Source organism: Salminus brasiliensis, chromosome 8 (assembly GCF_030463535.1).
Source record: "Salminus brasiliensis chromosome 8, fSalBra1.hap2, whole genome shotgun sequence".
Taxonomy (NCBI): domain Eukaryota; kingdom Metazoa; phylum Chordata; class Actinopteri; order Characiformes; family Bryconidae; genus Salminus; species Salminus brasiliensis.
In genome coordinates this window covers 5,427,733-5,451,634 of record NC_132885.1, presented here as the reverse complement: position 1 = coordinate 5,451,634, position 23,902 = coordinate 5,427,733, and the positions used below count along the sequence as shown (strand labels likewise).

Genomic DNA, 23,902 nt, shown 5'->3' with positions numbered 1-23,902 from the left:
CCAATCGCAGCTCTCATGTCCTGGCCGGCTCTCCACTAGTCTTTCACATTGCTGTTGGGACTTTATGCCAATCACATTCTGCAAACTCAGCTCTGTTTGATGAAATGCCTGGAATAAAACGCCTGCCGTTCACGTAGAGATGCAAATTTAGGAGAAAAAATTAAGTGGTCACGTCATTTATTTCTGAGCTGTATAAGAAATGAGTCATCCAGCAAGGCAACTAAGAATGATCGCTTTAGTGTCGAGGAAGTGACACATCTGACACATCATCCCTGATTGGACTGTAACTCTGTCAGCTCCACCATAAACGAACCTTTGAGTCACCTCTCACAGCGGACAGCGATCCTGTGCAATTATTCTATTAGGTTCAATTAAGTGAGAAGAAAATATACTATACGTCCAAATATTTGTGGACACCCCTTCTAATGAATGCATGAATGAATGCATGCACTGCTGACACAGATGTGCAAAGGCACATGGACAGCTTGTCTAGTCCCTGTAGAAAAATACTGCCAGTTGAATAGGACTCTCTGGAGCAGATAGACATGAAACTATTGGAACCATGTCTAACCCCAAGCATCAGTTACAGAGGTGTAAAGACCTCAGCAGTGAGCTGGAACGATGGAGCTCCACCTCTGGGATGAGTTGGAGTGGCAGAACTAACCATCCAGCATACGTACCAGACCTTACTGAAGCTCCCATGGCTGAATGTAATCAAATCCTCACAGCAATGTTCTAATTTCTAGTGTAGACAAACTCCACATTAATGCCATTGATTAATGCCCTGTTGAAAAGCTAGGTGTCCAAACTACCCTCACTCCATACCTCTGATCTTTCCCCACATTCAGACCCTATGCTGCTTCTGAAGCTTCCAGTCCTCATACATTAACCATGGGTCAGTGGTTGTTTGGTAAAGGCACTGGTTCTATATAGAACTGTGGAGTGTCTGTCAGGGAAAGGAGCATGGCCATGGTGACCTAGCCCTCGACTCAACACATAGACACGTCTGGTTGGATGTGTGGAAAATGGGTCCCAAAGTAGATGTTAATGACCGGTCAAAAGGAGGGATTGCATTTGGGTGTGGCCAAAGGCCATAGAGTAAAGGAAGTAGCTGAATCTACAGGAGTATGGAAGCTTACGGTCATACAGGTATACCAGCAGTGGCAGAAATCCCAGTGTACAGGAAATTCTCCTCAGAATTGTGGGCGATGGACACTGATGGACAGGGACCGTTAGTGGGTTTCACAGCTAGTGAACAAAAATCGCTTCACTTCCAGGCAAAAATTGCTTCTAGAAGTCCCAAAAGTACTCAAGCAAACCCATTGGGGCTCTATAGGGCAGTACTGAGCAGTGCTATGAGTCCATCTTGTTAAGGCTCTTAACCCTAGTGCACACCTCTCAGTCAGTCCCTGTGTGGGCCAACTGAGCCCTTTATGTGCCTCCTGGGGCTCACTTTCCTGATCAGCCCCAGGTGTACGGCATTAGGGCGGTGTGCAGGCTGCTAAGGGGGCAAGCACATGGCTACCCTCCTCTCTCTCCTCACCGCCACATGCATGTGGAATATGGCTCAAGGACAACCAAGAGAACCATTCGTAGATGGTTCTCCATATAACTTAAATAGGCTCTATGTAGCCCCGTAAAACCTATTGTTGTGAGCCGAAGAGTCTAAGACAAGAACTGGGAGCTAGAGATCAGGGTTGGGAAGCACTGTGGCAGGGAATTTAGCACTGGCTCTAGCTTTTGCATCCTTTTCTCTCCTCCTCACATCTGGTTAAAGTTTGAACTGAGTGCCAGTCTTTGTTCCTACGAGCTTCTGTGAACTCTGTGGCTCCTGTCCCCATCTGCTCCATGGCCTTTGATCCTGTCAGTCACAGCTGACCTGTTTGCTGTCACTACACTAGACCCGTCGATCACCACTGAACCATACTTTCCTGGCATCATCATCATCTTAGTGCCTTCAGCAGCTCCTGACCTTCTGACTCTCAACTCTTGCAAACCTCGCTATGGTCTGGTCTACCATCATGCCTTTTTGTCTTTCCTCTAGCCTTGGTTTACAGCCAGGTTCAACTCTTTAGTCTTTTAACTTCAGGCTCCTGCAGATGACACGGCACATGGATGATTGGGCTATAAATACCTGCAGAGTGTGTGAAGGGTGGTACAGTGCAGCGAACGTCTGGTTGGATGTGTGGAAAATGGGTCACAAAATAGATGTTAATGACCGGTCAAAAGGAGGTATTGCATTTGGGCCTGGTCAAAGGCCATAGTGTGAAGGAAGTAGCTGAATCTGCAGGTGTATGGAAGCTTACGGTCATACAGGTCTACCAGCAGTGGCAGAAATCCCAGTCTACAGGAAATTCTCCTCAGAATTGTGGACGATGGACACTGATGGACAGGGACCGTCAGTGGGTTTCACAGCTAGTGAACAAAAATCGCTTCACTTCCAGGCAAATATTGCTTCTAGAAGTCTTTCAAGATTTTTTCAAGGCGAATTTAAGAAGATATGTCAAAATCGAGAAAATGCCCCAAAATGGAGAATCACAAAAGGGGTCATTCATTAGGAGGAGAAGTGGTACCTTGATTTTGAACCTTTTTGGGCCAAGTTCTTTATTTTTGCCAGCTTTTAAGTGAGTTTGTAGACCATGATTAATAATTTAATATAAAACAATACCAAAACAATACCAAAACAATAATAAAATAACAACTTTTTATAGACAGTTATTTAATTCATTAGTCTATTATTAAAAACACAGTTTGTATTCTTAAAATATTTTATGTGAAATTATTTAAAAACTCCCCTATGATCAAAAGTATTTTTTATATTTGTATTAATACAGGCATATTCTCTTAAACATAGATACACAGTGTATCTGTATTTTACCCATCTGTGGTAGTGAACACACACACCCACACACACCCACACACACTAGTGAACTAGGGGCAGTGAGCACACATACACCCCCAGAGCGGTGGGCAGCCAACTTCAGCACCTGGGGAGCAGAGAGAGAGGGTGAAGGGCCTTGTTCAAGGGCCCAACAGTGGCAGCTTGCCAAACCCGGGAATCGAACCCACAACCCTGTCATAAATAGCCTGGAGCTCTAACCGCTGCCCCTTGTCAAATTGTCAAATCACACCCAAGTCCTGGAGATGGAATGACAAAACAAGACTTGTGACTTGACTTGACTTAAATTAGAGAAAATGGTTTGCTAGAGGCATCCTTCATGAAACTGCTGCCCTTTTTTAATACACAGTGGAACAGACAACTGCAAAAAAGATGCTAACTTGGTCGCTAAATGTGAGTGAGCTAACGCACAGTGACCACACATGCCCAAAGCAGTTGGCAGCCCTAGCTGTGGTGCCTAGGGAGCAGTTTGGGGTTAGGTGGCTTGCTTAAGGACACTTCAGTCATGTCCTATTAGCCCAGGGATTTAAACCACTGACCTTCCGGTTGCAAGGCTGTTGCCCTACCCTTCAGGTCACAGCCACTCCCATGGTCTGAAGGTTAGAAGTAAACTCAGATGACTCTGTAAAGCGCAGAGAAACTGGCGGTTCCTCAGGAGGCAGCAGGACTGCAGAGGTTCATGCATGTAGGGAAGGAATGAAGACCCCCACAGGGTTGACCCCTGTAAGGTTTCATGAGCTTTGGGAGTTCCATGAAGAGCGTTCACATGCTTGATATGCTGGTCATGAACTGTGTGGGAGACATGCTGCTGAAGCAATCTGACTGAAGATCTTCATTTATTAGAACATGACAGCATCTCCGCTACGCTTGTCATGTGTGCTGAGTACGGGTGAGCAGCACTCAACCAACCTGCTGCTGTAAAGTGTCTTCATCATGCACATTACCGTGCTGATGATCACAGCTCCGCTCTCAGCCAAACCTGCATGAGTAAGCAGCGCCTCAGGCCTTTGAGAGCCTGGTGGTGAGTAAGTAAAGCTGTGTGTATGTATATGTGTGTGTGTGTGTTTGTGTTGCAGAGAGAGAGAAAATTAGAAATAGGGATGCGAGGAGAGCACTTTAGGTTTATGCTAAAAAGACTCTTTCAGAGGCTCATCATTTATTTACCACAGTACACTGTGAGGACGCCAGCCTGCTAATACGTATCATGTATAACCACAGTTTGGGTTATAGAAGATCTTTGCAATGATGCTGTGTGGCAACATGTTGCTAGCATGGCTTCATCAGATGTCCAAATATTTGTGGACAACCCTTCTAATGAATGCATTCAGCTACTTTAAGTTGCACCCACTGCAACCATAGCCTGTCTAGTCCCTGTAGAGAATCCCTGCCAATAGCATTGCAGATATACAGGAAGCCAGGCGTGGGCTAGAGGGGTATTAAGCCCCCCCAACATTGAGCTGTGGAGCAGTGGAAGACCTGTGTTCTCTGGAATGATGGATTTTAGAGTTGGGGATGATAGGTTGGTGATCATCCAACATCCTGATCTCACTAACGCTCTTGTCGCTTGATGCAATCAAACTCTCACAGCAATGCTCCTCCAAAATCTAGTAAAAAAGAAAGCACTGCCTTCCTCCCTGGACAGTAGAGACTGTTACTCCAACAAAAGCAGAATAAGCTCTTTTTTATACCCTTGAGTTCAGAAGAAGCAATGAATGAGCAGGTGTCCCAATACTTCTGTCCATGTAGTGTAGCTTTGCAAAACGACTGATCAGACAACAAACAACTGTTGCAATCAGTCAGTTCAGGACTCATTTGCATATCTCCTTCTTCAGCATCAGTATTGCGAGGGCCAGCCCTGCGATCCGGATGTAATGATTATAGGCGGCTGCAGCTCGACTCTGAAAGCAGCCGAAGTTGAACAGGGAATTCAGCCGAAGACAAACGGAGCTCACAGTGGATCTGACCCCTGGAGTTATAACCTACAAATCACGCTGCCACTCTCCAGGCTGCACTTTCCTCCAGTGGCGCTCATACAGACACCCCTGTAAGACGGGAAGCATGAAATATGTGAGCTATAAAGCCTGGCGCAATTTATCTATTCACAGCGGCACGCTTGTGAACTGAGCCAGTTTAGGGCCCTGATCACCACAGACAGGTAATGCTGAAATCCGGTATACAGGGCCTCAATTTAAGAGATGTTATGAGGCATCATCTTATAAAATTAGACGATCTAGAGCCACAAATGTGGAGCAAAGAGATGGACTTCAGTGGAACGACATGGACGTCGAACAGATGTATCTTACACCGGCCCGCTTGAGCAGGATGTACCCTAACTCATCTTCTCTGTGCACAGGGGTCTGACTCTCAAGGTTATGGACAATCTTAGAGACCTTGAACCTCTACTGTGCTTATTCTGGACTGATCTGGTCAGGACAATAGACCCAATGTCTGTCAGGAGCACAGATATATTCTATATATATATATAAATGTGTAATGTATCATATATATATATATATAATAGTAAAAATATAAATGTATAATATATAAATGTATAAAAGCCGCTAATTTCATTCAGGATTTGTGTAAGCAATTTCAGTGTTGGAGGTTTTGGTAGATTCCAGTATATAATCATATATATATACTGAAATATATCCATATATAAGTGCCTCCTGCTCAACTGGAATCTACCAAAACCTCCAACACTGAAATTGCTTACACAAATCCTGAATGAAATTAGCGAGTTTTATACATTTATATATTATACATATATATTTTTACTATTATATATATATATATATATATATTTTTTTACTATTATATATATATATATATATATATATATAAAGACTTCTGTTTTGGCTAAGCCTGCAAACTAGAAAAATACCTACTGTCTGTTTTTGTATTATTCATCTAATTTTATTATTATTGAAGTTATTTTAGTGCTGATGTTTTGATTTATTTATTTTTGTTTATGTTTATTCTATATGTTTGTCCCCCTGTTATTTAATGTTTTTGGAAAATATGTATATTAATAACTTAAGAGAATGTTCACCAAAGCTAATTATTTTAATAGCTGTAGTAGTTGTCAGCTCTTAAACCCATTCAGTCTTTAAGATATTTTGACTTGGTCTTGTCTCAGTTTTGGGGCAAATTTATTATTTATTTATTTATTTATTTATTTAAAGCAGCACTATATGAGATTTTTTTTGTGTGTGTGTGGTCCTGGGCTTCCCCTACTGTTGGGAAGTGTAACGTATAACTCACATTTTAAGCTCCCCTTGAAAAAACACATTGTACACATGCCTTTCTGGACATGCTGAGAGCTCCAGAAGCTTGATCTGAAGGTAGAGCAGCATGTGGGCTGTAGAGGCGGTAGAGTAATACTACAGGATTTTACACTAATATGACTCTATGGGTTAAGCAGTGTTACACAGCAGTTCTGGAGAGAGGTTCTCCTCCTGTAGCTCCACCACCAACGCTCGATAGTGCAGTAGCAGCAGCAGCAGCGTTCCAGCCTGGAGTGGGAATGATGGAGAAGCTGTTCTCCCCCCCTGTTACAGTCCATGAGTCTGAAGCTGCTGCTTTAAGGTAAAAATGCTGCATAATGCTGCTTTAATAGGAGGACAAATGTGAAAAGTGTAGCAGAAGCAGAAGTCTTCCACTTTACTCCAGCGTTCTGTGACTGCTGGGATGAAGCAGACTTGCTATAGCCTTCAGTTTTATACAGTTACACAGGTTTTTAAGGGCGTCCTAATTGTTTGCCCCGGAGACATACACAAAAAAGACACTTACAGAGACGAACATGGTACACTTACAAGTGCACACACTCTCAAAGGCCTTAACCTCAACCTCGTCTCCACACATACCCTCACTAGACTCAGTAAGCCATGAGAAGTCAAATGACCATATCTCTCTCGCGCTCTCTCTCTGAGCCGTGAGCTGTTTTAGCCGTGCCTCGGGGGATCTGAAGTGGAAAACACAGCGTTTTTCTCTCCGCTCAAAACAAGCGCCTTCAGACAAACTGGGAGTTCTCCACCGTGACTCACCCTCCGCAAACAGCCGCTTCACTCTCAAAACACAAACAACACACATATGAAACCTGCTTCCCTCTCGGCTCACACACACACTGCACACTCCGCTGGGGCAGCCACTGAAGCAGAATGCACTCACACTTACATTACACACCTACACTGAAAAGCTAACAGATGATTGAAATAGACATGCATAGATACACTACGTGGACAAAAGTATTGGGACATCTGCACGTTCATTGGTTCTTCTCAAATCAAGGGCATCAAGGGTAACTGTCTCTGCTGTCCAGGGAAGAAGGCTTTCTAGTAGACTTTGCTAGTATGTCGCACTAGGGTGCTGGACGATTGATCACCACCCCACCTCATTATCCCCAACTTATCCTAAAAGCACCACTATCCATCAATCCAAAGAACACAGCTCAATGCTGCTGGGGGGGGGGGGGCATTATACCCTTCTAGCCCACGCCTGGCATTAGGTTCATGTATGTTGATGTGCCAGAGAGTCCTATTATTTTTTCCGAAGGAGTGTCCACAAACATTTGGACATATAGAGTAGGTACATACTGTAAGCTGGCCTGGAAGAGATCAGCTAAGGCCAGGCTCCTCTGGTGTGGTCTCATCTGTCTTTTCAGGATGTTATTATGTGATTTGGGAGGCACACTGCATCTAAATTAGCTCCAGTGGCTCCCTACCTCCCTCCTGAGGCGTTAGGCTCGCTCACACACATACACACACACACACACATACACACACACACACACACAGGGGGAGGGACCAGTGTTGAAAAATGTAACTATCTTAGCTGCCGGACTCCTAAAGACGCTGGGGTTCTTACAGATGTGGTTTAGTGGGGTGTGAAAGCTGACTGAGAGAGCGAGGACGGATTACTGTCCTAATGTTTCATCCCGGCAGATTTGCCTGTTTGAGGCGGAAGGCTAGCAGATGGTGCTAAGTATGCTTCTGCTGAACTGCAGCTCACTACAGCCACACTACTCCCAAACTCACCGTATGTGCAGTATCTGCATTGCTCTCGCTCTTGCGCTCTCTCTCTCTCTCTCTCTCTCTCTCTCTCTCTCTCACACACACACACACACACACAGGACAAAATCTGAATCTGGCAGTTGTGAATTGTCCAAATACTTATGGACACCCCTTCTAATGATTGCATTCAGCTATTTCAAGTTGCATCCGTTGCTGACATAGACGTGCTAATGCACACACAAACAAACACACACACACATACACAGCTTGTCTAGTCCCTTTAGAGAAGTACTGCCAATAGAATAGGACCGTCTGCAGCAGATAAACATCATGAACCTATTGGCTCCATGCTGCCTAATGCCAGGCGTGGGCTAGAGGGGTATGAAGCCCCCCAGCATTGAGCTGTGGAGCAGTGGAAGAACTGTGTTCTCTGGAATGATGGAGGTGCTATGGTGGTTGCTATGGTCCCCCAGGTTATTGCAAAGTTGCTAAGTGGTTGCTAGATGGATGATATAGTGTTGCTAGGTGGTTGCTATGGACTTGCTAAATAATTGCTGGATGGTTGCCTTGGTATTCCAAGTGGCTGCTATGGTGTTGCTAAGTCATACGCTAGATAGGTGCTATAGTGCTGCACCCTATAGGGCTAGATGGATGCTATGGTGTTCCTAAGTGGTTGCTAGATGGATGCTATATTGTTGCTAGGTGGTTGCTATAGCCCCCCAGGTGATTGCAATGGTGTTCCTAAGTGGTTGCTAGATGGATGATATAGTGTTGCTAAGTGGTTGCTATGGACTTGCTAAATAATTGCTGGATGGTTGCCTTGGTATTCCAGGTGGCTGCTATGGTGTTGCTAAGTCATACGCTAGATAGGTGCTATAGTGCTGCACCCTATAGGGCTAGATGGATGCTATGGTGTTCCTAAGTGGTTGCTAGATGGATGCTATATTGTTGCTAGGTGGTTGCTATAGCCCCCCAGGTGATTGCAATGGTGTTCCTAAGTGGTTGCTGGATGGATGATATAGTGTTGCTAGGTTGTTGCTATGGACTTGCTAAATAATTGCTGGATGGTTGCCTTGGTATTCCAGGTGGCTGCTATGGTGTTGCTAAGTCATACGCTAGATAGGTGCTATAGTGCTGCACCCTATAGGGCTAGATGGATGCTATGGTGTTCCTAAGTGGTTGCTAGATGGATGCTATATTGTTGCTAGGTGGTTGCTATAGCCCCCCAGGTGATTGCAATGGTGTTCCTAAGTGGTTGCTAGATGGATGATATAGTGTTGCTAAGTGGTTGCTATGGACTTGCTAAATAATTGCTAGATGGTTACCACAGTATTCCAGATGGTTGCTATGGTGTTGCTAAGTCATAAGCTAGATAGGTGCTATAGTGCTGCACCCTATAGGGCTAAATGGATGCAATGGTGTTCCTAAGTGGCTGCTAGATGGATGATTCAGTGTTGCTAGGTGGTTGCTGTGGACTATAGCGCTGCACCCTATAGAGCTAGATGGATGCTATGGTGTTCCTAAGTGGTTGCTAGATGGATGCTATAGTGTTGCTAGGTGCTACATCATCTGCCTACAGTGGACCATGAAAAGAAGTTTAATGGTTAAAGTTTTGAGGAACTTCCTCGCACTCAGCAGCTGGCTCTTCATTAGAAAGCACCTTCAGCTGTCAGGATTAGCTGAGACATCACAGCATCCACGTCCGTTCGGGTTCTCATGCATGCCCTGATGCCTGGAAACCCCCCCACTGAGTGACATCAGAAGGCAAGGCAATAAATCATTAACGAGGGTCTGGAGAGGGGGACACGTCCAGAATCCAGAATCCTGGACCGGAGCTGCCTTTTCCATCATTCATAATTAATCCCTTCATGTTGCTCGAGGGACGCAGTTCCCAGAAGCCACCTGTGCACCCATGCTTGATATACCCGACACTTCTAAACTAAGAAGCTTCTGTGGGTTATTCGGGAGGATCAGAGCCGCTCATGAATTTACAACAGCGGCAACGGCAGCGCTGCGGATTAGGAGAGCGCAAGGAAGAAGGTGCATCGATTCTTCTGCAGGCTTTGAAAGCAAAGATCAGATCGCCAGCGCTCGTAATTCATTTATCAAGACGCAATGAAAACACACCCGCATTCAGCGTCAAACACTGGACACACACCAGAGCTGCTGAATCCCATGGCCTTCTTCTCTTCTTACTGGACGTCTACGACCTTTTTCTCAGTTTCGAGACAAAAGTGGCGCCTAAAGCATCGTCTAAATCAGAGATGTATTTAATGTAATTTATTATTATTGAATCATTGTAAGCACTTATTTTCTCTGTTATTCAATGTTCTATTTTTGAATAAAGACATGGAAATGTTTTTTTTTTTTACTGATTCATCGATTAATCTGAAAAATAATCGTCCGATTAATCGATTATTAAAATAATCATTAGTTGCAGCCCTAGACATGACTGCACCAGACTGATGACTTTCTGCTACTAAGGTGAACCTGTTTATGCTAGATGGTTCCTGTGGTATAGTACATGGTTGCTGGGTGGTTACTTCAAGTGTTGCTAAGCAGTTGCTGGGTGGCTAACATGGTGTTGCTAGGCCGGTTGCAAGGTGGTTGCTCAGGCGTTCCCCAATGATTTCTGTGGTGCCCCATGTGGTTGATCGGATATTACGGAGTATTTGTAGCATTGGGACGTTTGAAGCATTGGTGCACCATGTTCATTCCTATGGGAGAATACTGATGATGATCAGTGGCTAGGTGGCTGCTATGGTGTTGCTAGGTAATTTCTATGATGTTGTTAGACGGTTGCCATGGTATCACAGGTGGTTTTCAGGTGGTATCACAGGTGGAGTTATTATAGTATCTCGTGTGGTTGCTGGGTGATTACTATGTCACTGCTAGGGGGTTGAGATGGAGAGGCTATGGGATCCCAGGTGGTTCCTATAGAGTTGTAAGGTGGTTGCTGTGGAGCTGCCTGGGTGATTGCAAGAGTGTTGCTTTGGTGTTGCTAGGCATTTGCAGTGGTATCCCTTGCTAGGTGGCTGCTGTGGAGTTCCTTAGGTGGTTGTTAGGGTGATTTGCAGTGGTTGCTGTGGTGGCCAATGTGGTCATGTGACATGTGACTATGTGACATTTGCACAACCCATGTATTGGAAAGGCTGTATGCAAGCCTGAGTCTTAAAATCCGACTTTGATGACGATGATATCCTAAAAACTGTGGAACGAGTTGGTTAGCAAACATTGGAAGCTAGAAGATGAAGAAGAAGAAGATGATGAAGATAAAGATGAAGATGAAGATGAAGGAAGACACGTTCTGCCGAAGTAAATCTGTAATCAGAGCGAAGGAAGCTGTGCGTGATGTCTTCATCCTGCACTTCATCATTCCATAAACAGCTCCCTTAACCTTGATCAGATATTCAACTGTGACCTTGTCCTCTAAAGCTCTCTCTCTCTCTCTTTCTCTCTCTAGGGTGATGGAGGTTGGGTGGGGAGGGGGTCTACAACTGTGGCACTAACACTAGCTCTCAACCTTCAAGTGTCTGTCGTTCTCAACTTGGATAAAAGACCCCTCAGCCACAACTCACAGATCAGCTCCGCACTCAGACTGCAGATCCTCGCCCTGTAAACCCTTGCAGGAGGTGTAAACATCCTCTTACTCTAAGCTGCACTCACTCAGTCGATTAGCTCAATCTGCTGAGGTTTAGCTCTCCCTGCTCCCCCTATGGTGTGCGCTACCGGTCAAATGTTTTAGAACACCCCTCATTTGTCTTGTCAACAATGTCTTTTTTCACTGCGACGTCACCTGCAGTCCAACCAGCGGCTCCAGGACTTCCCTTCACAGCTGCAACTGAGACCTGGTCCTGTGTTAAGCTGCTGAGCCACAAGGAGCCGCCATGTGAGCCTTCGATCACACTACATCACAATCGGCTGCAGACTCTCAGAAACTTCTCTTTCTGTATGTTGCTAGATGGTTGCTATAGTGCTCCTTGGTTGTTGCTATGGCCTTGCTAAATAATTGCTGGGAGGCTTGCATGGTATTTCAGGTGGCTTCTATGGTTGCTAAGTCCTAGCAAGATGGGTGCTATGGTGTTGCTAAGTCATAAGCTAGATAGGTGCTATGGTATTGCACCCTATAGGGCTAGATGGCTGCTATGCTGTTCCTAAGTGGTTGCTAGATGGATGCTATAGTGTTGCTAGGTGGTTGCTATGGTCCCCCAGGTATTTGCAATGGTGTTCCTATTCAGCTAACCTTGTCAGTATTGGGACCGATATCCGATCCTAGTATTGGATCGTTGCGTCCCTAAATACAACGATGCAATTAAGCTGAAATGCACATAAGGAGAGAGAGAGACTGGATTATTACTGATAATTAATAATAATTAATAATTTTAATAATAATTATGATCCAGTTGATTTCGTTGTTGTATGCATTCACCCTGGTTGCATCTCTAAAGACCCCCTGTACAGTATAGTGCAGTATTTTTCTACATACACTATATGGGCAAAAGTATTGGGACACCTGCTTGTTCATTGTTTCTTCTGAAATCAATGGTTTTAATAACAGAGCTTATCCTACTAAGAGGCCTATAGTATAGACCAATTTTGCAGATTTTTATGTTTTGAGCCTTATAATTATATAATTTGCCAGTTTTATGATGAATGGACCCATATAAACACTCCAAAATGACTTAATAAAAAAATATTTTTACACTGACTTCCATTCAAATTTAAGAAGGTTTTTTGCTTCTCCTGTAAAGTTGCTATCTTGGTGTACATGTGGACCACTGTACTCGACTCCACAGGACTGTGTGGCACTTGACTCCTTCAGGACATCCGCTGGAAACATGAGCACATCCCTGAGAGGTACATGATATCATTATGACCTGTCTAAGGATCTCACACACAACACACACACACACACACACATGTCAGTCATACACACCATCACCCACAGCGCTCAGTCCTCACATCACAACGAATCAGAATAACTGCCCACTTCATTGCTCCAGGGAAACTCGCGCACACATAGGCAGTTACTGTACACGAACCGAGACGTCAGAGAGGTCTCTGCTGACCACAGTGTCAGCACGTCTGTCTGACTGCCTACTACTGACTGTACTACTGTCTGACTGTCTGCTTGGTGTTTTTACAAGCACAGCATTAGGATTAGCACTGTGGCTTAGGTGCTTAGGTCTTTACCCATGCTTTTTTTTTTTTGCCAGACACTACAGGACACCTCCCGATGTCTTGTAGAGTGAGCAGTGTTGGTGGCAGACGGAGAAGCAGCAGCATAACAGACAGGCGGTCTTAATGTTTTGCCTCATCAGTGTGTATGAAAGAAGAGAGGACTAAGGGAAGAAAGCTTTTTAGGGAAGTCTTTTTTAGAGCACCATTAACTCGTCCTTTCGTGTCAGCATCTATTTGGTCAGGGGAGACGGGAGCGAACAGCAAACAGCCAGAACCGTCGCCCCAGCCCACCGGGCAGAGACACGTCTGCACAAATCTGACAGCCACTGGGCTGCTTCACTGTCTCTCTCTCTCTGAGTCTTCAGGCCATTCAGGCCTTCCCCTGTCCATCTGTCTTTCAGCCTGTCAGTATACGTCCTTTAAACTGTCTGTCTGCATACAGTATGTCTGTCTGGATACTATCTCATGAATCTCATCAAATCAGTTCATTAAAATTGAATTAATATAAAATATTTCTTATTCACTACACTGAAGTGACATTTCAAGCCTTTTTAAGCCTTGGTTTTTGGGCTCGGAGTGGCTCAGCTGTCTAATGCGCTACCACTGTGGGCCGTGGGGTCGCAAGTTCGAATCCTGAGTCATGCTGGGTGAGTAGATGGCGCGCCCCCCCCTCAGCTGAGGACCAAGCGCTTTTTCTCAGAGTGTGTCAGCTGCCCCGCGATGCCACATCAGTGGCTGGCTTTGCATGTATCGGAGGAGATGTGCGTTAAGTGCTAACCCTCCTAGTGCCGGGAGCATTGCTAGTGCTAGGGGGAGCTGTGAGCGGGTGGTTGCAGTCCCAAATTGGGAGAAAAAGAGAAAATCAATAATCAATAAACAAATTTATATAAAATCAATTTTGATCAACAGTAATAGTAATAGTGTTTTAGTCAAGACCACTATTGCAGAGTCAGTCATGACCAAGACCCAGACCCAGATACAGCTCCCCGGACCTAAACCCCATAGTGAATCTATGGGGTATCGTCAAGAGGAAGATGAGAAACCCCCGACCCAGCAACACAAGAGGAGCTGAAGGCCACTATCAAAGCAACCAGGGCTTCCATAACATCTCAGCAGAGCCAAGAGCTGATTAAATGTAATTTATTTAAATAAATTAAATTAAACTATCAATAAAAATGACCAAATAAAGTCATAGCAACCATAGAAAGTCCATAGCAACCACATGGAAACACCACAGCTTTTCAACGCTAAACAAATTTTATAAGACGCACTAGTAAATACACACACACTGACAGCATGCCAACATCAGTCTTTCAGTTCGCCTGTCTGCCTGTCTGTCTGCTTGTCCACGTGACTGCTTATGCATCTGCCTGTCTGTCTCTCTCAGGTTGTTATATCCACCTGTCTATCTCTTTCCAGTCTTGTCTCTGTCTGCATGTCCGTTTGTGTACTTGTCTGTTCATTCGTCTCTCTGTCTGCCTCTGTGTCTGGGTCTGGGGGGCGTGCTGGGTCTTTTTCCTGCATTACATCATTGCTTCCCTGCTGCAGTGGCGCTGGACTCACACACACACACACAAACACACACATAAACACTCACACACACACACACACACACACACAAACACTGTGCTGTTCACTCTAAACGGTCCCATCTCACACTCGCTCAATGCTTCGCATCTTTGCTAAGCTGTGCTGAGTCGATACACAGCCGAGGCCGAGGTGCAGCGATGGCCAGGGCGGACGGAGACGGCCTGAGGAATGTCAGCAATCTGCTGGTATTTTAGGCCAGGCTTTTGGGATCGTTTGTCTGCTTGTTGTTCTGAAAGAACAAGCAAAAGTGTGGATGAATAATAGGCTGAGGAATTGCAGAAGACTCTCATACACACACAGAGAGAGAGAGAGAGAGAGAGAGAGAGAGAGCACACACACTCTTATCTTTGCAGTGCTGTGAAGCAGAGGGGCGTAAGGCTCTAATTTGCCGTGGTGTCCGTGGCTGAGTTGTTAGCGGCTGCTCTAATGAAGCTGCGATTCGTGCACGGCTGGAGCAGAGCTGGGTGCACTCTGCCTACTCCCACATCCACCTCTCCCTGATTACAGCACCAGGGGAACCGAGACACACACACACACTGCGAGATGAAACAGTATTAAGGGTGCTTTTATACCTACATTGTTTGGTCCCGACCTTCAGACTTTCCAGTTTGGTCCGAACCAAAATACAAAAGTATTTGGACACCTGCTCATTCACTGTTCCTTCTGAAATCAAGGGTATTGAAAACTCTACTGTGCAGGGAAGAAAACTTTCTACTAGACTGTGCTAGCACGGAGCATTGCTGTGAGGATTTGATTGCATTCAGCGGCAAGAGTGTGAGTGAGGTCAGGATGCAGTTCCCCAGCTCATCCCAAAAGTATTGGATGGAGCGCCAGCATCATTCCAGAGAACATAGTTCTTCCACCACTCCACAGCTCAATAAGGGGGGTATACTCTTAAAAAAACTATGAATGGGCAGGTGTCCCAATACTTTTGTCCATAAGTTGATGCATTAATCTGATGAGGTTGTACATTCCATTGCTTTGTGACAGTTTTAATAAAACAGGCTCACCAGGACCTGCCTTAGCTTTAACTACCTGCCCTCATCAAATAACACACATTACCAGTCAAAAGTTTCAGAACACCCCCAGTTTTATTGACATTTAAGCACTTCTAGTCCAGTGAATAACCTGAACTTGTATAGTAACCTCAAATTCTACAAATGTAAGCTATAAACCACCTGAGATACCATGGCAACCATCTAGCATTCTCTTAGCAACACTACAGCATCCATCTAGCAAAAACCTAGCAAGACTACAGCAAGCACCTGGGATACCATGGCAACCATCTAGCAACATCATTGCAACTACCCAGCAACAGACCATTATAACTCTTGAAAATGTATATCATTTCTACACAGACATTACAAGTAAAGCCATGGCAACCATATCAAATCCATAGCATCCACCTGGCAACACCATATCAACCACCTAGCAACACTATAACAACCCTCTAGCTAACATTTAGCAACACCATAGCAACCACCTAGCAACACTATAGCATCCCTCTTGCTATCACTTAGCAACACCATAGCAACCACCTAGCAACAGTATAACAACCCTCTAGCTATCATTTAGCAACACCATACCAACCACCTAGGCACACTATAGCATCCCTCTTGCTATCACTTCACAACACCAAAGCAACCACCTAGCAACCCTATAGCTTCCCTCTAGCTATCACCTAGCCACACCATAGTAACCACCTAGGATATCATGGCAACCATCTACCAATCGTTTAGCAACACCATACAAAAACAACCACCTAGTAACACTATAATATGTAGGAACCACTTTGCAAGAACACAGAAATCCCCTGGGATACCAATGTAATCATCTAGCAACATCATAGCCCCCACCTAGCAACAGTAGCGATTACCTAGCAACAGAAAATTCTAGCTCTTTAAGGTGGGACTCTTTCCTTTGGAGGGATTGCAGAAAAAGCCGGACTGTACTGAGTACACCTTCCTACACCATCAGAAGACTGAGGAAACTGAGGAGGTCTGAGCCACTGAGAACCTCAACAGCATCAGAAGGCCATTTCCTGAGAGTCAGCAGCTGCTTGTGAGATCAGTGGCTCCCATGACAACGCCCTGTAGCTCAGCAGCTTTCAACTTCAGCTGTGAAGAGCAGACCTGGAGCTGCAGGTTTGACGGCAGGTGGAATGGCAGTGAGAACGTCAGGGCTAAGATGGTAAGCAGGCTTGTCCGGGCCATGCAGCACTGCCAGTGAAGAACTGAAAAAACTGGGGACGTCCTAAAACTTTTGACCAGTAGTCTCTCTCTCTCTCTCTCTCTCTCTCTCAGCACACACACCAGCGTTACATAAAACTCAATTCAGATGATGAAGCCCAGGAGAAACACCACCTGCCTATTTATTACATCCTACTGCTGTGCTTGTGTTTGTGTGTGTGTGTGCGCATGTGTGTGTGCGCTTGTGTGTGTGCGCTTGTGTGTGTGTGTGTGTGTGTGTGTGTGTGTGTATGCGCTTGTGTGTGTGTGTTCAGTGGCTGGAGCCAACAAAGACATCCGAGATGATAGTGTATACACAATCATGTCAGCCTGACACCTACAATAACTTCACATACACAATACACACACACACACACACACACACACACACACACACACACCATATCACTGAAGCGAGAGAAGTAACACCCCCTGTATCCCACCGGCAGGTTCACATTAAATATACAGCAGCTGTGTACATTGATACACAGTTACACACACACACACACACACACACACACACGCTGAATAAATCATTGATGCAGTGCTGTCAATTGATCAGTCACAGTGGTGGGGGGGCATGAGAGATAGAGAGAGAGAGAGAGAGAGAGAGAGAGAGAGAGAGAGAGAGAGAGTTAGAGGGGGGGGGCTCTGACAGTGTCTCACACTCTTTAAATGCCAAAGCATTCACACACAATGACGCAGCATCTCTGCAGAGAGAGAGAGAGAGAGAGAGAGAGAGAGAGAGAGAGAGAGAGAGAGAGAGACAGAAAGAGAGAGAGAGGTAGGGAAGACAGAAGAGGAGAGCAAGTGGAAGAAAGAGAAGGAGAGGGATGATGGATAGGAGAGGAGAACGGAAATGACCCTACTTGAAGAGAGAGAGAGCTATATTTAATAAAGGGGGAGAGAGAGAGAGAGAGAGAGAGAGAGAGAGAGAGAGAGAGAGAGAGAGAGAGAGAGAGACATTCCTACCTGCTGAGAGCTGCGTGATGCTCCGTTTCAGTACAGCACAAAGGAAAGAAGGGAAAACCAGAAAACCAGTTGGACCTACAGAGAGAGAGAGAGAGAGAGAGAGAGAGATAGGGCAGGTGAGTGTGTGTCCTCAATGTGGTCTGTCAGTCATGTGACCTGAGTGGCTACAGCCAGTGTTCAGAAGCAGCCGGCAAAAACCTGACCACTGAGACTATTACTCCAATACTGCCTCATACACACACACACACACATGCGCACACATACTGCCTGCCAGCAGCCAGGGGAGGGAGAGGCTGTGTGTGTGTGTGTGTGTGTAAGAGTGCTTGAGTTAAGGGGAGCGGACTGTGTGTGACTAAATGTGATGGGAGGTACAGGGAAGTGTGAGGGAGTGGAGGAGCGAGGAGGGCAGTGTGTGTGTGTGTGTGTGTGTGTATGTGTGTGTGGGTGTGTGTGTGTGGGGGGTAATGTTATTAATAATGGGAGATGTAGCTCTTTGTGAATGGAGGCAGTAGCTTTACAGCAGCGGGAAATTAATGAATCAATGAATCACTGTGGCAGAAGCTTCTAGAAGCCAGAGCCAACACTGCACTGCTGCCATCCACACATTCAGCCCTGCCCTCCAGCAGTGCAGTCCACCATGTATATCCACAACCAAAGAATCACAACAAGAGAATCACAACAAGAGAATCCCAATCAGAGAATCACAAGAGAATCACAATCAGAGAATCACAATCAAAGAAACACAACCAGATAATCACAACCAGAGAATCACAATCAGGGAATCACAATCTGAATCACAATCAGAATTACAACCAGAGAATCACAATCAGGGAATCACAATCTGAATCACAAACAGAATTACAACCAGAGAATCACAACCAGAGAATCACAATCAGGGAATTAGAATCTGAATCACAATCAGAATTACAACCAGAGAATCACAACCAGAGAATCACAGCCAGAGAATCACAATCAGGGAATTAGAATCTGAATCACAATCAGAGAATTAGAATCTGAATCACAATCAGAGAATCACAATCAGAATTACAACCAGAGAATTACAACCAGAGAATCACAACCAGAGAATCACAATCTGAATCACAATCAGAGAATCACAACCAGAATTACAACCAGAGAATCACAACCAGAGAATCACAATCAGGGAATTAGAATCTGAATCACAATCAGAGAATCACAATAAGAGAATCACAATCAGAATCACAACCAGAGAATCACAATCAGAGAATTAGAATCAGAATCACAATCAGAGAATCACAATCAGAGAATCACAACCAGAGAATCACAACCAGAGAATCACAATCAGAATCACAACCAGAGAATCACAATCAGAGAATCACAATCAGAGAATTAGAATCGGAATCACGATCAGAGAATCACAATCAGAGAATCACAATCAGAGAATCACGATCAGAGAATCACAATCAGAGAATCACAATCAGAGAATCACAATCAGAGAATCACAACCAGAGAATTAGAATCAGAATCACAACCACACAATTACAACCAGAGAATCACAATCAGAGAATCATAATCAGAGAAGAATCAGAATTGAGGGTGAATGAAATAATTAGAAAAATAAGCAGGAGAATCAGAATCAGTGAATTATAAAATAAAGGCAGAAGAATCAGACCCATCGAATTAGAATCAGAGAATCAGCATCAGCACATTAGAAAAAGTAGAAGAATCAGATTCAGAGAATCTAAATAAGAATTTCAATCATTTGTGATGGATTTGTGATAGATAACAGCGTCAGCGATCAATGAACCATTAAATCATTCTCCAAAACATTTGATTATTTTAAACTGAAGTTTATTTAACATTCTGATCAATTACATAACACTTTGCATATATGACTTATTTTGTATCATATTTGCTACATCAGGAATGGTCTGCTCACAGCAGGTTTTTATACAAACTCTTTGCTGTCTTTAAACTTGTACTCAGCTTATTTCAGACTTAGAAATCTGTATGTATCTTTTCGGTGCATGCAGTGCACAGAGAATCCACCAGGGGGCAGAATCAATCATCGATGTAATTATATATTCTATATTATAGCCAGTATAATATATTATTTAATACTTATAAAGGTAATTAATGTTGTAATTATCCCACTGATGTTGCAGCGGTCCTAAAAACATGAAATACAGAAGGTGTGAAATGAAAGTGTTCAGCCTGAAGAAATTCAATATCAGCAACTTTTACTGAAAAACACTGAATCTGCGCTAACCCGACCCATCTACAGAAGTGTAGATGTGTGTGCTTGTGTGTGTGTGTGTGTGTGTGTGTGTGTGTGTGTGTTTGCACGTGTTTTGGGGGAAGGGATCATTCTGTGCTGAATAATTGCACCGCTTTGTCTCTTAATCTGTCTGTGTGAAATCAGCAGTGCACACAGGCTGGGAGGACACGCTAATATACAGCAGCAGGCACTAATCACCTCCTCCTCTACACCCGAGGCCATCTCAAACTGCTTTAACTACACCACCCCCACCCCCACCCCCACCCCACCTCCATATATATTAAAACAACAATCATTTAATAGCTTCTAGACTCACAACGACAAATCAGTCCAAAAGTTTTTGTACTGGAAATTAAAGTTGTACTAGAAATGTACTGGATTCAAATACCATCAATGATTTCATTGATCTGGCAGTCGTTCTTTACACTGTGTCCCAATTTCATGATAAATTGACCCTTAAAAATGCTCCAAAATGAGCTGGAATTATTATTTTTGTATTGAATTAGTTTCTTCCTCCTCCTGTAAAGTCACCATTTTGGAGATACCAGGTTTTTGCATGACAACGACTGCACAGGTTTTATGCAAATTTTTATCAGCTCAGTAAAACGCTGATATTAGAATAATCTCTAATAATAACACTCCTACAGAAAGTGGTGGTGGTTCTCCATCACTGTGTTCATCATTAGAACATCTCCAAAGCTCTCCTCATGGAGTCTAATATTATTACCAGGTGTGTCCAAACTTTTGACTATATTAATATATATATATATATATTGGTCATACATGTATACATTTAATGCAGTATGTTTTCAGGGTAGGCATGAGCTGGAAATAGCAAGAAAACAGTCTACAGTGCTGTTGGTGAAGGGGAGGGGAGGGGTAGTGGTGAATGAACCCCATGGGCTCTAATTAACACTGGGTTCACTGTGAACAAAGCCCCCTCTCCAGACAGGCCAGCAGGCGCTCCTGTCCGGGACAAAAAAGACCCCGAACAGAACTTCCTGTCCTAGAGAGTCAGGACCAACACGCCCCAGCGCTTCAAGCCAGCTCAGAGTTCATGATAGACCCTTAAAAAGCAGGGTTCTTCAATGGTTCATTAAAACCACTGACAGGTGAAGTCTGTAACATTGATTATCTGGCTGATGCGTCCATCCAGTGTGACTTACATGTGAGTCTTGCCCAAGGAAAGTGGTGTAGAGTGGTGTGCGTACCCAGACAGGGAATTGAGCCCCACGTGACTGATTAATAGCTATTGATTTGAATGCTATGTAAGCTCTAAAAAAAATAAAAATGAATGAATGCAAAATATGAATAGTTTATATAGTGTTACCAATAAATCAGCCATATTATATGTAAGAACTGAGCCTTGTTTTGGCTGCTAATCAGTTTTAAATAAAGCTCTTCTGGGTTTGTTCACTGTAATAAGGTCACAAATGAAGTTTTCGAGTTCCTGACTGAGGCAGACGGCAGCTGAGAATCTTGTCTGTTAATGCCACCTAGAGGACGCCAGAGGACGTGCTGCTACAGCAGGGATTGGAAGGATCAGAATTGGAAGTGGATCTAGCTTTAAAAGCTCATGCCTGATCCAGTGGGCTCTGGGCTATTGATGACAGGGTTGTGGGTTCGATACCCGGGCCACTGTTGGGTTAAAGGTAAAAGCCAAATTCCATCTGTGTCACAAAAATGTCACAAATGGTCAATATGGTAGTCTTGTCTTGTAATTTGGCCTGGATCGGCCCCCTATTCCGAGTCACTGAATCGGATCGGAACATCCTTAGTATCAGTATTTTATGATGATATGAAGATGTGGTCACTATGATCAGAGCATCGCTGGTTCGAATCCCGGTCATGCTGCTAGCCATTGGCAGCTGAGGCCTTTGCTCTCTCCAGGGTGGGTAGATGGAGCTCTCCCCCCACATTGCTTTGTTGCTGTGCTGGCCGTCACTGTGCGTTGAAGCCAGGTATGGCTCCAAAAGCGGTGGTTGCCCGGTGATGGCAGTTCGCCAAATAAGAGGCTTAACTGTGCTCGTGTCGGAGGGTGGGGAGATTACGTACAGGTTGGGTAATTGGCGGTACAAATTGGGAAGAAAATGAGTGAAAAATTGGATAAAATTAGAAGAAAAAAAAGAATGAATAAAACTGACGACATCCATTGAAGGAGATACCAGGTTTTTGTGTGGCGGTTTATCAACTGTTGACCATGGAGAAGAATCCAACCTGTTTTTTGGGCCTTTCTATGGTATGAACAGTGGTCAGCTGCAGCCCTGCCTGGCACTAAATGCAGCTATAGGAATAATCTGATTTAAGGCTTTGGCTCTCCTCCAAATCTCTCTCCGTGACATTCACCTTTCCACCCAGCCTGAGGTCAGCGACTGTTAGGCCTGGATTCAGAGCATATTCCTCGCGGCTTCTCACCGTCCATTCCTAGGCTTTTCACACTCTTCCCTTTCCTCCGAGTGAGTCGCCTAGTTTAGAATAGAGATGAAGGTGCCATTGTAAGTGCAGGTCACCCCCCTTCCCCCAAACCCACCACACCACCACCACCACCACCATCATCCACCCATTTTAAACCTCGCTCCAGAGGCCATTACTGAATCTTCTTTCATGCTTATTGCTCCAGGACCCTGCCACAGCTACTTCGGCATGTCCTAGCATGGCTCTGTCTAATGCACTTTCTGGGTAAGCTGGGCATTTGTCCCCTCCCCTAACTACCGTGTCTGATGGCTTTAGCCGTGTGTGTGTGTGTGTGGCGTGCCAGAGAGCTGTCGGACAGCTGAAGGGGAACAGACAGGGAGTAGGCTGTTCAAACCCACAGCAGGCTGTTCACGCAGTGCCTCGCTCAGACGGCTGCCCTAAGGCAAAAATATTCACAATTCTCAGAGCATTAAAAGATAATGGAAGTGATATGAGCCAACAGTTTCTCTCACAGGGTGTGAAAACGCAAGATGTTGAAACAACTGCACTGATTATACACATACGTACACGACGTGTCCAAATGTTTGTGGACACCCCTTAAAAAGAATGCATTCTGCTACTTAAAGTTGCACATCTGTGTCAGCAATGGGTGCAAATGTGCACAAATACAGGCCCTGTAGAGAAGTACAGCCAGTAGATTAGGACTCCCTGGAGCAGATAACCATGAACCTGTTGGCACCATGCTGCCTAATGCCAGGCGTGGGCTAATAGAGGGGTATAAAGCCCCCCAGCATTGAGCTGTGGAGGAACTGTGTTCTCTGGAATGATGGATGGTGCTCCATCCATTACTTCTGGGATGAGTTAGAGAGTTGGGGAGTTGGAGATGAGGTAGCATGGCGATCATCGAACATCCTGACCTCACTAACGCTCTTGTGGCTGAATGCAATCAAATCCTCACAGCAATGCTTCTCCAAAATCTAGCAGAAAACCTTCATCCCTGAACATTAGAGACAGTTACTCCAACAAGAGTCAGGGTTCAATTCCCGGGCTCGGCAAACTGCCACTGTTGGGCCCTTGAGCAAGGCCCTTCACCCTCTCTGCTCCCTGGGCGCTGGAGTTGGCTGCCCACCGCTCTGATTGTGTGTGTACTCACTGCCCTTAGTTCACTAGTGTGTGTGTGTGTGTGTGTGTGTGTGTGTGTGTTCACAACCATAGATGGGTTAAATGCAGAGGACACATTTGGCTGTACAGTGTACAGTGACAAATATGTGAAAAGGAGCATGTGTCCCAATACTTTTGTCCTTTTAATGAACAGTAAAGTCTTTCCTAAAGAATCAATCAAACCCAA

The 23,902-nt window shown here is 44.7% G+C and overlaps 1 protein-coding gene across 11 annotated transcripts in view; it reads right to left on the bottom strand.

Annotated features, from left to right (window-relative positions):
• map2 (microtubule-associated protein 2) overlaps nt 1–23,902 on the bottom strand; it is a 182,557-nt gene that overhangs the window by 100,028 nt on the left and 58,627 nt on the right. For all 11 annotated transcript variants that reach the window (XM_072685422.1, XM_072685427.1, XM_072685426.1 and 8 more), the window contains exon 2: nt 17,883–17,957. The gene's annotated coding sequence lies outside the window, so the exon portion shown is untranslated. The remainder of the gene's footprint in view (nt 1–17,882; nt 17,958–23,902) is intronic.